This window comes from Terrapene carolina, unplaced genomic scaffold (assembly GCF_002925995.2).
Source record: "Terrapene carolina triunguis isolate 2854851 unplaced genomic scaffold, T_m_triunguis-2.0 Scaffold96, whole genome shotgun sequence".
Lineage (NCBI taxonomy): Eukaryota > Metazoa > Chordata > Testudines > Emydidae > Terrapene > Terrapene triunguis.
The window spans coordinates 51120954-51135344 of record NW_020664447.1 but is presented as its reverse complement, the minus strand read 5'-3'; positions in this window follow the sequence as shown (position 1 = coordinate 51135344).

Sequence of the window (14391 nt, the reverse complement as noted above, 5' to 3'; positions counted from 1 at the left end):
AAGATGCTTCTCACTGACAGCGTGAGGTGGATCAATCTGCCTTGGAAAGCACCTTATAAATAGATATCTATCTGAAGACAGTTTGGGGGACTCGAGATTATTGTGGGTGGAAAACTGAATGCTATGGTGGGGGGATGTAGAAAAAAATTCCTCACCACCAATAGAAATGACTAAAACTTACTGTATCTTGTTATTGTGCATATGGTTGTGTGTGCATGTGTTGGCTTTGCAAAGAGGAATAAATATCCTATAATTCATGGCTCATTTCTGTCCCTTAAGCAAAAGAGCTTTTTTCCTTTCTAGGAATGCTCTGCCTTTCTACTTCTAGCTGAACACCATGGTTTTTGTGGGTCTAGACCTATTTAAATGCATTAATAATACATTTGGGGTGAAGTGCTCTCTCACGTATTCAGTTTACCCTAAAAGAATCTTCCAATTCTTTTTTCTTTTGCACCTGATATTTTTTTCTTTGCCTTATGATGCCTGGGGATGGAGAACAAGAGGCAGGGGACTACCATTTGGGAATTTGTTATTCTCACTTCAGATGCCACTAAATTCAAACATTATTTTTGTATTGGTTTATGGAGCACCTTTGTACAGTAACCATTGATTGATGGATTTTTATTTGTTGTACTTGATTTATAAAATAACACTAAGAAGCACCTGTCCCATGCTCTACGCGGCAGCAGGGTCCATTGGACAGAGCACACCAGGCTGTGATTCAGGAGGCATTATCTCTATTCCTGGCTCTGATGTGAGGAGTCGCAGTAAAGTCTGAATAATATTCTTCTTCTTTCGTATGGCAAGAGAAGTGATTAGCAGTGTTCAAATAACCAAATTCAGACTAGTGAGCCAGTGGGTAACTTCACAAGTGGCTTAGTGTAAATCCGAGATGCCATCAGCAAACGATTGAAGTGAGCACTGATTTACAATGTGGTCCATAGTTTGCAGCTGGTGTCCACAATCACACTGTGTGTTGTCTCTCATCTTTCAGAGGTGTAAGAGATGACAGCATCTGCTGTGCAATGTTCTAAATCAGTACAATGTAAACCATTATTTCTGGAGTAGGTTGAAGGCTGGAAATTCTTTTGTGGGGTCATCATCAGGGGTTTGTTGGGGATGTTAGGATTATCCCAGAATTCTTCGCAGCATGCCTCAAGATTGAAAAAGGATGCTATAGAAGGGTTAGTCCAATCCCAAAAAGGATTGTGGGATTTCAGACAAGTCTTCAGAAGATTCTGGAGGTTCTCATGAATTGATAAGTTCAGATTGGCCATGGTTTGATTGTACTCACTAGCTGTCTGTGTCTCTCTCTCCAGATTTTAGGATGCAGGAATATGTGCAAGAGTGGGCAACCATTGGACAGGTGTTTCATTTTATATTCCAGTTATAATTCTCTTTGCAGCTTTGAACTGTGCATCCAGAGATGTGGTGTGTGAACTGCCTGCCTAGACTTGTGCCTAGACTTGTGCGAAATATTCCGCTGTTGAGTATACCAGTGATAGAGTAGTGTGCCCACGAATTTTCGGATGAGGCTTGTCATTAATTTTACTTTTTCACATGTCTTTTCCAGATAAGCTTTAAAAAGCAGACTTCTGTCCAAGGTTACACCCAAGTACTTTGAATAGAGCTCATTTTGAACTCATTTATGGCAGAAGGTGACATTAAGGGGTTCCTTGCTAGCTTCCTTGTTTAGATGAAAAGCTATTACTAAGGTTTTAGAGGTGGAGCTTCCAGTACTGAAAGTATTTCCCCATTATCTTGAGTTCGGTAAAGAGAATATTGCCATTGGTGATGAGATCTTTGCCTTGTACCAGAAGAGCTATGTCATCAGCATTCATGTACTTACGCCAAGTTGTGTCAGGTAAGTCACTAATGTAGATGTTGAATAGTGAAGGAGCAAGCACAGATCCTTCAGGTAGACCTTAATGCGGGTGCTGATCTGCCCATTCAAAAGAACACGGTATCTATAATTGCTCATCATTGTGGCCAGGAATCACATAGTAGTATGGCATTTGATGACTTGAACGGTAGCCCATATCTCCATAACATGTTGTAGGTGGTGGAAAAATCTATCATAGAACCATAGAAGATTAAGGTTGGAAGAGATCTCAGGAGGTCATCTAGTCCAATCCCCTGCTCAAAGCAGGACCAACACCAACTAAATCATCCCAGCCTGGGCTTTGTCAAGCCGGGCCTTAAAAACCTCTAAGGATGGAGATTCCACCACCTCCCTAGGTAACTCATTCCAGTGTTTCCTAATATCCAACCTAGACCTCCCCCACTGCAACTTGAGACCATTGCTTCTTGTTCTGTCATCTGCCACCACTGAGAATAGGTAGTTGATGGCTGCTATCAAATCCCCTCTCATTCTTATCTTCTGCAGACTAAACAAGCCCAGTTCCCTCAGCCACTCCTCGTAAGTCATGCACTCCAGCCACCTGATTATTTTCATTGCCCTCCGCTGGATTCTCTCCAATTTGTCCACATCCTTTCTGTAATGGAGGGGATATTGCATCCAAAACTGGATGCAATATTCCAGCTGTGGCCTCACCAGTGCCGGATAGAGGGGAATAATCACTTCCCTTGATCTGCTGGCAATGCTCCTACTAATGCATCTCAATATGCCGTTAGCCTTCTTGGCAACAAGGGCACACTGCTGACTCATATCCAGCTTCTCATCCACTGTAATCCCCAGGTCCTTTTCTGCAGAACTGCTGCTTAGCCAGTCAGTCCCCAGCCTGTAGCAGTGCATCGGATTCTTCCTTCCTAAGTGCAGGACTCTACACTTGTCCTTGTTGAACTTCATCGGATTTCTTTTGGCCCAATGCCCCAATTTCTCTAGGTCACTCTGGACCCTATCCCTACGCTCCAACGTATCTACCTCTAGATACGCTGGAGGATAGGATATGCTGTATCTAGTGTCATCCGCGAACTTGCTGAAGGTGCAATCTATCCCATCATCCACATCATTAATAAAGATGTTGAACAAAACTGGCCCCAGGACCAACCGCTGGGGGACTCCGCTTGATACCAGCCGCCACCTAGACAGCGAGCCATTGATCACTATTTCCCTTTGAGTTCGATGATCTAGCCAGCTTTCTATCCACCTTATAGTCCATTCATCCATTTTTTAACTTGCTGGCAAGAATGCTGTGGGAGATCGTATCAAAAGCTTTGCTAAAGTCAAGTGCTTTGGATTCTGATGCGGTGCTTTGGATTCTGCTAGAACCCAGCCTCAGTGTGATTACTAATGATGAGAACCTGGTTGCAGCAACTTTGTCACTGTCTGGAACCAGTCTGTTCCTTTCGCAGAATGGCCTCAAAGATAGGGTGAGATAAGCCGGTAGAGCCTTTTCCGTTAACTTGCAAGTTATGGAGAGGAGTGATATTGAGCAATAGCTGATGGCATCATTTGGTTGTTTCCCATGTTTCCGAAGGGTAACAAGTATCACCTCATGCAAGCATTTGGGAATATCCCCATTAAATATATGGCAGTGAATAGGCCTGCCAACCATGCTCGTCCCTTTATCCCAAAGTCCTCAAGAATTTGGGGCCAGCAGCTTACCAGTAGCTTTTCTGTTTTTATTGGCCATCAGTGTATGGGGATGACAGCACTGATCTGGCGAGGCTTTGTTGGATGCTTAGAAGGAGCTCTTTCTGAACCTTCTGTCTTCTCAGCTTGTCAGTTTTGGTCTTTGAATTCCGGAGAAGGTGTGAGGCTACAGCATTAGCTGATTGGTGATGTTTTACTGGGACAGTGGAAAGCTTACGGAGGAGTGCCCAGGGTTTTGCAATTGGAGTGAATGAAGTCAGGACCCTCTCCTATCTGGTTCCATCTCTTCTGGAAGACAGAGTTCAGTGACTATGGCTACACTACAAGCCTGGGGTGTGATTCCCAGCTCACATACACATACTCACACTAGCTTTCATTGAGCTAGTGCAAGTATAAATATTAGCATAGCCATGGTAGCACAGGGAGTGGCAGCGGAGGCACGGCTTAGCCATGCCAAGTACAAACCCATCTGAAACCAGTCGGTACATACACAGTTTGGCTAAGCCATGCTGTCACTGCCCATGTTACCGTGGCTACACTAATATTTATACTCACAGTAGCTTGTTGAGAGATAGCACACGTATTTGCACATGAGCTGGGAAGCACACCCCTAGCTTATAGTATAGATGAAGCCTAATAGTGCTTTTGCTGTGTTTGGATCACTGCTCTTCTCATATACTTTTAAGTGAGCTTCTGCCCCTGGCTGCCAGCAATAGCTGCAGGAAATATGCTTTGCTGCAGCTTTGATAAGAAGGTGAACAAGGCGGTCATAGTTCTCTGGGATCGGCTAGGATACAGTGTATCCTGTCTTAAGCTTCTGCTGTATATGCAACCCAGTTTGCTTTGTGGAAATTTCAGCACAGTTTCTATCAGTGGAACTCCAAAACAGACATGCAGAAAAGTGGGGTAGCATGGGCTGCAAGCAATGTTTCCAAGCACTGTTTATAAGGCTTACAGTGGGACACAGTTGTTGTATTTCATCAGAAAAGAGTGGCCTGGGTTGTGTTCAGTGTTCCATCTGGCCAAGCGAAAAGTCCCTGGTTGTTTGAGATTTAAAGGGAGGTGGACTTCTACAAATGAAGCCCCCAGTTTGTACATTTCTTAGCTTCTTCATTTGTGCTATAGCCCCATTGTGACTGGTGGCTAATAAAGTCACCCTTGTACATGGCTGGTTAGGGAAAAAGTAGTAATGTGGGCTTTGGCCATTCAAGATTTGGAGGTCTGGAAATATTTGTTACGGTCAGTTGTCTGGTTTTCACAGCAATAGAGATTCCCATGGTGTTGGATTCCTCCAGAACTGAGACATCTTTAAGACCATGCCTAATGTACATGGCAATCTTCACGTCATTCATAGTGGCAATGAGTTCATAGCCATAAATTTTGTATGTTGCAGCTTATTCACAGTCTGCAGCGTGAGCTTATTATAGAGCAACAACATCAATCTTATTCAATTTAAGAACTCTTGAAAGATCGTCACACAGAGCATATCAAGTTAGTGCCCACATGGACCTGATCCTGCAGTTCGTTGATGTTGTGCCAGACAAAAACTCTTAACAGATTTCACATTGCTAATCCTACCAGGAGATCAACATTTGTTGTGTTGCTCAATAACATGTAACAGGAGCACTACATGATGATTGATTTATAGTATTAATAGCCCCAGGAAGCTTACACACTGGAAGAGCATATCTATGTGACCCCTATTGAACTTTGATTCCTACAATACCAGTCACCAACCAGGCCAAATAAACTTTGATTCAGGGAATCATTTACGAGTGTGCTAAAAGTCTATCCCTGTTCAGGAAGAGCACTCCAGGACATGCTTAAGTCCCAACTTAATAGGACTTAAACAGGTGCTTAAAGTTAAGCATGTGCATTAACAAATGATTTTTTGAATAGAGACAGTCTTTATAAACCCATGCATAAGTGCTTGCCTGAACTGGTGCCTGTATTTGGTGACTAGTTCCGCAGGTATCAAGAACTGGATTTACTTAAAAATTTAAGTAGTCTTTGTTCTTCAAAATCTGGGACTCTTGATAAACTGGTATTATTTTTTGAAGTATTTCATAAATTTTGGAGCTTGAAGGAATATATCCAATATATCCAAAAACTAAAACTTCAGAAAAATCTCCAAGTTTTGTAGTGAACAAATGATCAAGAACAACTGGATTTTGCCCCTGTCGTTTGCATACAATTACCTCAGTATTCCATGGAGCCCTAGAAATAATGATTTTATTTAGAAGTCTGAGGATTTGTTTAAAAATTTATCAAACTTGTAAATTATGCTTTTTATGCTTCAATGCTGTGCTGACAGATTCATATATGATGCTGCCATTTGCAAGTGGAAGATTTAAGGAGTTTCTTTGTTCTAAGCAAAATCATTATTTTATAATTTAGGGCTTATTCTTATTGCAGATGTGCTCTGCAAACTGATTATTCTCAATAAATCTCAGTCAATTCAATCTCTCATGTTTGTGGAAGAGTGGGGAACCACACTAGATAGCTCTTCAGAGCATAGTGGAACGCCCTAGAGGAAAGAGGGAGCCATCTTTGGCTTCATGCCCAGTGGCAGTGACAGCAGCATCAGTAGCAGTGAGACAATGTTTCTTGTCCTACTGCTTCAGAATGGTGGAATCCGGGGGGCAGGCAACTGGCCTGCCTACCACCCCCCCTCCACCCTCGAGTTTTCCTCTTCCCCTTCCCCAAGAAAAGATGCTTTGTTTGAGACCAGAAGGGTAATTGATAGAGTGCATGGAAAAAAATCTGATGAAAGATTGCAGCATGCAGAGAGTGGGCTACCCAGTCACCATCAAAAACCTTCAAGTGAGGAAGGGCATATAGGTTACCAATCAGTCAGCCACCCTTTTCTGTCCCTACCCTAGTTCTCTAGAAGGCTGTAGGTGAGTTAAAGTCCTTTGGTTTAGGGAGCTGTGTGAGAAGAGAGAGGATATGAGGGTCAGTTATTGGAATGGGGACCACCAGGGTTGTAAGGCTAGAAATCAAGTTCTCCTGTGCAAAAGCACAAGCCTCCATCACTTGTGTTAATAGAAGTTGCTGTAGTAGAGTTTATACTGTTTGGGGTTATCTTCTCTTGGGCTGCCACTAGAGGACAACATGATTATACACATGTAAGCATGCCGGACATTCTGTCCTATTTAGGACAGTGATATGCACCCACAATAGCCACTACTTTACAGATGCCCCAGTGAGTAGCTGCTATTTAGAGGCATTCAAATCCACCGTTTAGAATAGATGCATCAAATATCATACACACTCAAAGCTTCAAGGAACTCTTATGACCCTGACCCACAGGATTTCGTCTCCAAACCTACATGAACTAAAAGTGGGAGGTTTTGCCCAGCCCTTGTGCAGTGAAAAATAAACAGATTGGAACAGCCTATGTGGTCATTTTATATTACTCCACATATAAACTAAATGAAAGAATATAGACCTTTTTATGAGGACTTGAGTCTAGCAAGAGATTTTTGGAGCTATCTAATTTAATCAGAGTCTTTAAAAATTATCCATACACATATGGCAACTAGTTTCCAGAACCATTATTATTATAGGAGCGCCTCACTGCCGCAATCCTGAGGTCTCATTGTGCTAGATACAATGCAAACACAGAGTCAGACATTCTAAATAGAGAAGACAAAGAAGAGTGAGAGGTGAAATAGGGACACAGAGAGATGAAGTGACTTGCCTAAGGTCACACAGCAGGTCATTGAGAGACTTGGGGCCCAGTTCCTTCATTCTCATTCCAGCACCTCATTCGCTACACCGCATTGCCTGTCTACACTTCAGAGATGTCATCCCTATGGACCTGTAAGCAAGCTTCTCCCTCCAAAGCTTTCACAGCTCTTTCTGTCCCTTCTTTGAAAGTTCCCATCACTTAAAAAGGAAGGGTTCCCTTTTGTGGCAATGAGTTTCCTTGGAAGTTAACTGGATGGCACTAGAACGTTCATATAGGTTGCTATATTAAAATGCTTGTTTGGGTTGTAATTCTCTGCTGATTACAGGTTTTTAGTGTAAAGAAATCTGTTCAACTCCAGCATAGAGCTATTGCTTTGTTCTAATTATGGTATTCTATGGAACACCTTTCCTTTGTTTCGTTGCTGAGGGTGGATGGTTCCTTGACTGGGGATTTCTACTACATAATGGCATCTTACTTCTAGTTTATTCACAAAACAGAGCACCAGGTGCAATCCAGACCTCTCTCTCTTAAATGGTTTTCCCATTCTTAATAGCGTCTCCTCTGAAGTACCTCTCACTACAGCCAGTTTTCATCTGGCTATAGTTTGCACAGTGTGAGGACCTCTTGAATTCCTGTTCTTCATGTAAATTTGAAAAAAAAGATTTACATGTTTAGCTTATTTTACATCACATTGGCTTTTGCAGCAGCAAATGATGACTGCTGGTCCTTAAAGGGTTAGTAACTGGATGTGCACTCAAGGCTCACTGAGGTTGGAGCCACAAAAGCACAAAGCATTAAGTCAGAACAGTAACAGGGAAACAATGTCAAGACAAGGACAATAATCACTGTTATTCTTGGTGCTCCAGGAATAACAGTGATTATTGTTCTTGTTTTAACATCATCCACATGTTGTTTTCACAATTTCTCCAGATAAGAACATAGTGTAAGAGGAAACTAGATTTTAAAATAATGAAATGGAGGGGAGGAGCAAACTTTTACCTCAATGAACAATTCTGGAACTACTATTAGGAAATAAGAGGAAATAGGGAACGTAAGCATATTAAGGAAGATTCATTTAGAAAACATACCTACCCGTGCACACCTGCAAATTATGCAGGTAACTAATCTATATTAGAATGTGTTCCTCTTACTGTTATCTTCATCTTTCCTCAGCTTACACTGACCCCACTGTATGTTATTCCCACTTTTTACACCTTATCTTTAACTAGATTGCACCATACCTATCTTTTACTGTATCTTTGTACAACACCCACAACATTAGGGCCTCCAACTTGTTTGAAACCTCTGCATGCAATTAAAAAACAAATGAGAATAATCCTATAATAATAAGTTAATGGTGAAGATGACACCTTGTGTGGATTTGTTTCAGGAATGAGAGTGGATTAATGTAGACTACACCTAAATGGACCATGTGTCATGAATTACCAGAAATCTTGTCTACACTAGAGCATTTTGGCATTGCAAGCCCCTAGCAGGCCTATACACAGCATGGGTCCACACAAAAGTGCTTGCACAGTTTGTACACAATCATTGCGAATGAACTTGTTCTGAATAAGGCTAAGTCCCGAGTAAGCCATCACCTTGTCACTGTAGACCACAAGCCCTGGTGTAGCAGTTGTAATGCTGCAGTTAGTCTTCCCAGTGCAATCCCACAATATTCCAACTCACATTTCATTGGTGGGGGAAACCCATGTGTCATCTGTAAAGCCATTTACCTATCAGTTTCATACAGGCCTGAGAGCACAGGAGATAGTATTTGACTGGTCTTGGCTCTGCCCAGCTCCTGCTCGCCTCAGAACAGTCATCTTAGTACCTGGCTCTATGGGTCTTCATTCCCTAGGACCACGTCCTTTGACACCCCAGCCTCCAGAATAGAAAAGGCAAAAAATATGATGAAAATGCATTTTTATTAAGACAGTTAAAAACAGATACACTTTGTTTTCTTTTGCCCTTTGAGAGGTTACCTGACAACACCAAGCACAATAAATAAATAAATCATAGGTTAGTTATCATATAAACAGACCCCAGTAGCAATGCCCTTACTCTATTGAGTGGTGCCACAGTAGCAACACCCACATTCCTGAGGTCTGAACAAGAGAAAACAGAAATGGGGCACTGTGTATTAGAGTGTGGCGACCTCCTCTCTTCCCCTGTGCTGCACTCCCATCACCATGCCCGCAAGCAATGCGCTTACCTTTCCATGATGTTCTACAGCTCTCTCATCATCCAAGGTGCCCTGTGCTCTCCACAGGGGTTCCATTGAAATAGGTAGAGAAGGGAGACTGGAGAACTGGCTGGAACATAATGAGGGACCCAGAAGAATATTCTACATCTAGACCTCAACCACTCAAATATCAAGCTCCTAAAGGGCAATGAATGAGAGAGAAGGGAAAGCTTTAAGGCAACCACAAAATACCACAAAAAATCAATAAAAGAAAAAGCAGACAATTTAAAGAGCAAAGTTAAACAGTCCGAGAGTGAGAGAGGAGAAATGAACAAAGAGAATAAAATCAGGCTCCTTATCTTCTCTGGCAGCCCCACCCAAAGGTGAAGGTGCTTGTCAGAATTTACTGCGCCTCCAAGCCCACTGCTTGCCTGGTAGTGGGTGTGGCAGAAACCGTTGTTATGCTCCCAGGGTATCTGCAAATATAAGGAGATAGCAGGGTATAGCTCCTGTCCCTCAGAATGCATATGCAAATCCTTGAGCAGCATGCAATTGTTCAAAGCAGGCACTGGAAGAAACCAAAATGCAAACAGGTGCAACCAGAGATTATACACAATACAAGAGACATTATGCACTTGCTTCACTGAGCCATGTCAGGGATCATGAGAGAGATGCAAAAATGTATAGGCTCTCATGTAATGCATTCAGGGAGATGGGTGGGTAGATGCTCTGTGCGCCTGAAACAGGATGGTTACAGTGGACATTTTGTACAGATTTAGTCGCACCAGTGCAAGATGGAACAGTGCAATCCTGTAGCATACACAAGGCTAGAAAGACTAGCAGGAATATAGCATTCAGCTGATTAAATTACCTCCCATTAACATTCAGTTAGCCAGAAGTGAAATACTTTTAGCAAAGGGGAGTTGGAGGAGTTTTGAGACTGGCAGGTGTGATGACATCTTCCTATGACAGGGTGCATCATCACTCTAAAATGTGGATCATTCACTCAAGTCACAGGAATTTTACAATCTCCTATAACAGAGGAGAGAGGAAGCTCTAAAACAAAACAAATTATGGACTATAAAATTATGCCTGCTTCAAGGCATCAGTACAATTGCTTATGGGATTGTCTCTGTGTGACAGGAGGATCTTTATAGGACGCAGTTATATAGGAATCTTATCACCTTTCCACCATGGGGAAAGATGCAGTGTGTATTGCCTGTGTATCCCAGGTTTTATACATTTTGGGTTTACCCAGACACAAATAGCAGAGAATGTGCTTATGTTCTGCGACATTCATAGTCAATAACACTCAAACCATTTTTGGTAGCCCTGACAGAGAGTTATTGAAGGCTGCCTTTCCATTTCCATCTTGTAGCACCCTGTTCCTTAAATGTACTTTGGTATGGGTGGCCAAACCATGCCAGTAGTTACACAAATGAGATAATCATAGACACAAAGGGATTTTGCAGTGCTGGCTCTGGGAAACCGAATTAACTGTTGATGGTGGTGGCAAAAAGTTAGCTGTTATTGCTTTGTTTCTTTAAAAATAGTTTGTCAAAATCAATAGTGTTTATGGTTTTAAAATGAAGCACTGTAATAAATCCCTTATTTCAAACATTCCAGGCATATTAAATTATTCTGAAACTACTTAACTCCCTTATTTTCATTTCTCTAGAGATAAGGTTAAGTTATTCTGCACCTTCTTTTAATACATGCCACTTAATGTTATTGGCAGAGGGAGTTTAGAAATGTCTATTTTGGCTTCATACTCTTCTTGCTGATAGTGTGTGCAGGTGAGAAAGAATGGTGTAAAGTGGGAAAAAGATAAAGAAAAAGAGTGATTTCAACTGATTTAAACACCAAAATTAATTTTGGAAAGATTCCAAGCTAAATTGCTTTACAGAAAACATGTACACAACTGAGTGTGTTCAGAAAGAATGTACATTCTTGTAGAGTGAATGTTATCCCCCCATTGGATTTTCTCTTTCAGAGATCATGAAGTCATCTAATTAAAATGGGATTATTTCTCAAATTTTCCATCCTCTGTTTTGCTCTGCTGCTCTTTTTCATTCTAATCTTAATGTGGCCACTGTGGGAAACTGGAATCAGAGTACCAGTTTTCCCCTAACCCTTTAAGTCAGAATCACTGTGGAAACAATCAGTAGATGCTCCAGTTTTAAAACAAAATCAAAAGCTCTACTTTGAACTAGATTTCTCCCCTGTGGGATGGGGGTGGAGAAGTTAGAGTTTACTATTTGGCTAAATTACTCTTGCCCCGCTAACTATAACCAAGATTGCACTATTGTACTCTAATTTAGGTAGATGTACTTTTGCTTTTTGGACATCACTTTTTTGCTATTCTTTACACTAGCTTCTTTAACGTTGAAGCAGTGAGTTAAAAGAGACCACATCTGACTGAACAGTTTCTGCAAATGACCCTTGAAATATTTTTTGTCAGTGTCACTTAGTATTTCCGACCAAGAGCTGAACTTCATGCTGGGTTTTGATGTGTTTTTATTACTAGTGATATCAGCCCTGCTCTCCTGCTGGGGATCAAGATCATGCATCTAACTTCTCTCCCTATGGCAGTTTTTCCCTTAACTAAGCACGAGCTTGTCTTTCCCTAAAGACTCCTTTTAGACATACATTGCTTTCTTCATATCATGTAGAATGAAAAAGTACACCTCAGGGGGGATCCTAATTTATATGCTTTATCTAAAAGTGCCCCTTCAGTGGAAAAAGTCACTTTGTAAAAATGATACCTTGGTGTTGTATAAATGTATTCTCAATATAATTTGTCTGTCCTAATGCTCATTTTACTCATCAACAATTTTTTTGCAGCTTTTTGTAATTGAAGTTACAGTTCTAATGTGACAGAGAGAAAATAAACTTGCTTTTCCTGGTTTATTTTAGTGATGAGCTAAGTCCTTTAAAAATCGGGTACTAATTGAAATTTTTTCCCAGCCAGCAAACAGAGTGTTGTTTATAGTTTAGATACCTCTAGGGCTTTCTAAGCTATACTGAGTTTCATCTGATTGTGTCAGATTTAGTGAAATGGATAATTATTTGCCTAGAGGGATAAAAATGTTTTTAAAAGACTTACATAGATATTTACAATTTTTAAGCTTCAAAAATATTTAGACTATGCATGGGAGAATTGTCCTCAAACAGTTCCATACATGAAGTACTTATGCTCTGTATCTGGCCCTGTGTGTGTGGGATAAAAGCAGGGTAGGATGACACGGGTAGGGTAGGATGACACTAAAACAAATAGGTTTTCTGTGAATGATCCACTGACAGTCTAAAATGCTTGGATGGATGTAAATTGTTGGTTGTCTAGCTCTATTTCTTTCATGTTGTTCTTAGCCAGATGCACATAGCATCAGATGATCTCACAGTGTAAAACAGTAATTGTTGTGAAGAAAGAACAGACTGAAGCGTTATGTGTGTGTATCTCTCAAATGCTTTTAAATATAGAGTTCCCAGTACCTAAGTATCAAGTATTTTAGTAATCTCTGGGGCTATTTTCCCCTCCTCGATTTGGAAACTAATATACTCGAATCTTTCTTCCTAATTATAAAGTTCACTGAAATTTTTCATACAAAAATGGTTTTTGTTTTGTTTTGCTTTTTTGTTATTGGTGGTGGGGTGATTTTTGTCAAAAATGGCTTTCTTTGAAAATGAAAAAAATATCGGTATTATTGAATTTTACTATTTGTTCATGATATTTTCTGCCACATTTTAAATGTTTCTTTTTTATCAAAATATGTTCTTTCCCATAAATTATTAATGAGCAGATACATGAAATAGGCTATTCAATTCAATTCAATTCAATTAAATGTCTCACAGTTCAGGGCAACTGCCCCTTCATAGCCCCTCGATGGTCCCCTCTCTAAGCTCCCAGATCCTCATCCATTATCTTTCTTGCACAGAGATCTTTGTCTCTTTCCCTCCTGACCAGGGTTTTTCCAGGCTGCAAAGTTCTCTGCCTACACTGTGATATTCCCAGCAAGCCAGACAGCCTGCAAGGCCAGTGTATGCATTTGCTTTCTCTCCAAAAGCTATGAACAGTGGTAATTGTTGCAGTTATAAATTATCACAAGCCCTTTATAAGCAAGCATATTTATTCTTAAGGTGAAAACATTAAAAACAACAAAAGAACCTATATGCATGCTAATAACCTTACCAGAGATCATCCCCCAAATCCGACAAGGGCTCTGGTAGGAGTCAGTCCTTCAAACCCCACAAAGGGTGGTTGTTTCAATGGTTACCAAATCACAACAGCTGTAGCCCAGAATAAGAACTCCCATGTATAGTTCAGTCTTTCCTTTACACTACTTGAGCCTTTGATCTTGAGACTCTGGGAACAGCAGATCATGGTCCCCTCCTCAGGATGTAGCTTCAAAAGCCTGGGCTTTTGCATAACAAGCGTGTGGGGAATTTGCCTTCATCTCCCCCTTTAGATTCCCCAGGCAAACCACTTGACACTGTTTATCCTAAAAGTCCATTCTTAGCTGGCACATTGTTCAATACTGTTCTTTGAAGTTCATAATACATCTCAAGGTTCACATCACATCTCTCCCCTAGAGAGGCTACATACAACCCCAGCCCCACTGCTTAATTTGTGCTGAGTCTTGCCATTGTTGAGCCCTGGCACCTCTAGGCTTGGCAGTTCATAACCTCAACATTCTGGGCTTGCTGCGTCAGTTATGAAAGTAAAACAATTGCTTGAGTCTGGGCACCTAATTGCTTCCACCCCAGCCCCTCTTTCATTATAAGTTAAACACAATAACAGCTTGGCCCACAATAATATATAACCTTTGCACTTAATACAATGGACTCCAAAGATACTTAAACTTAATTCAGCACAATTTTTCAAGGAGATTGCCATATCTGTCACAAAATGTATGCTACTACAGTTCCAGTTAAGCAGTGGTCACTATCTTTAAGCAA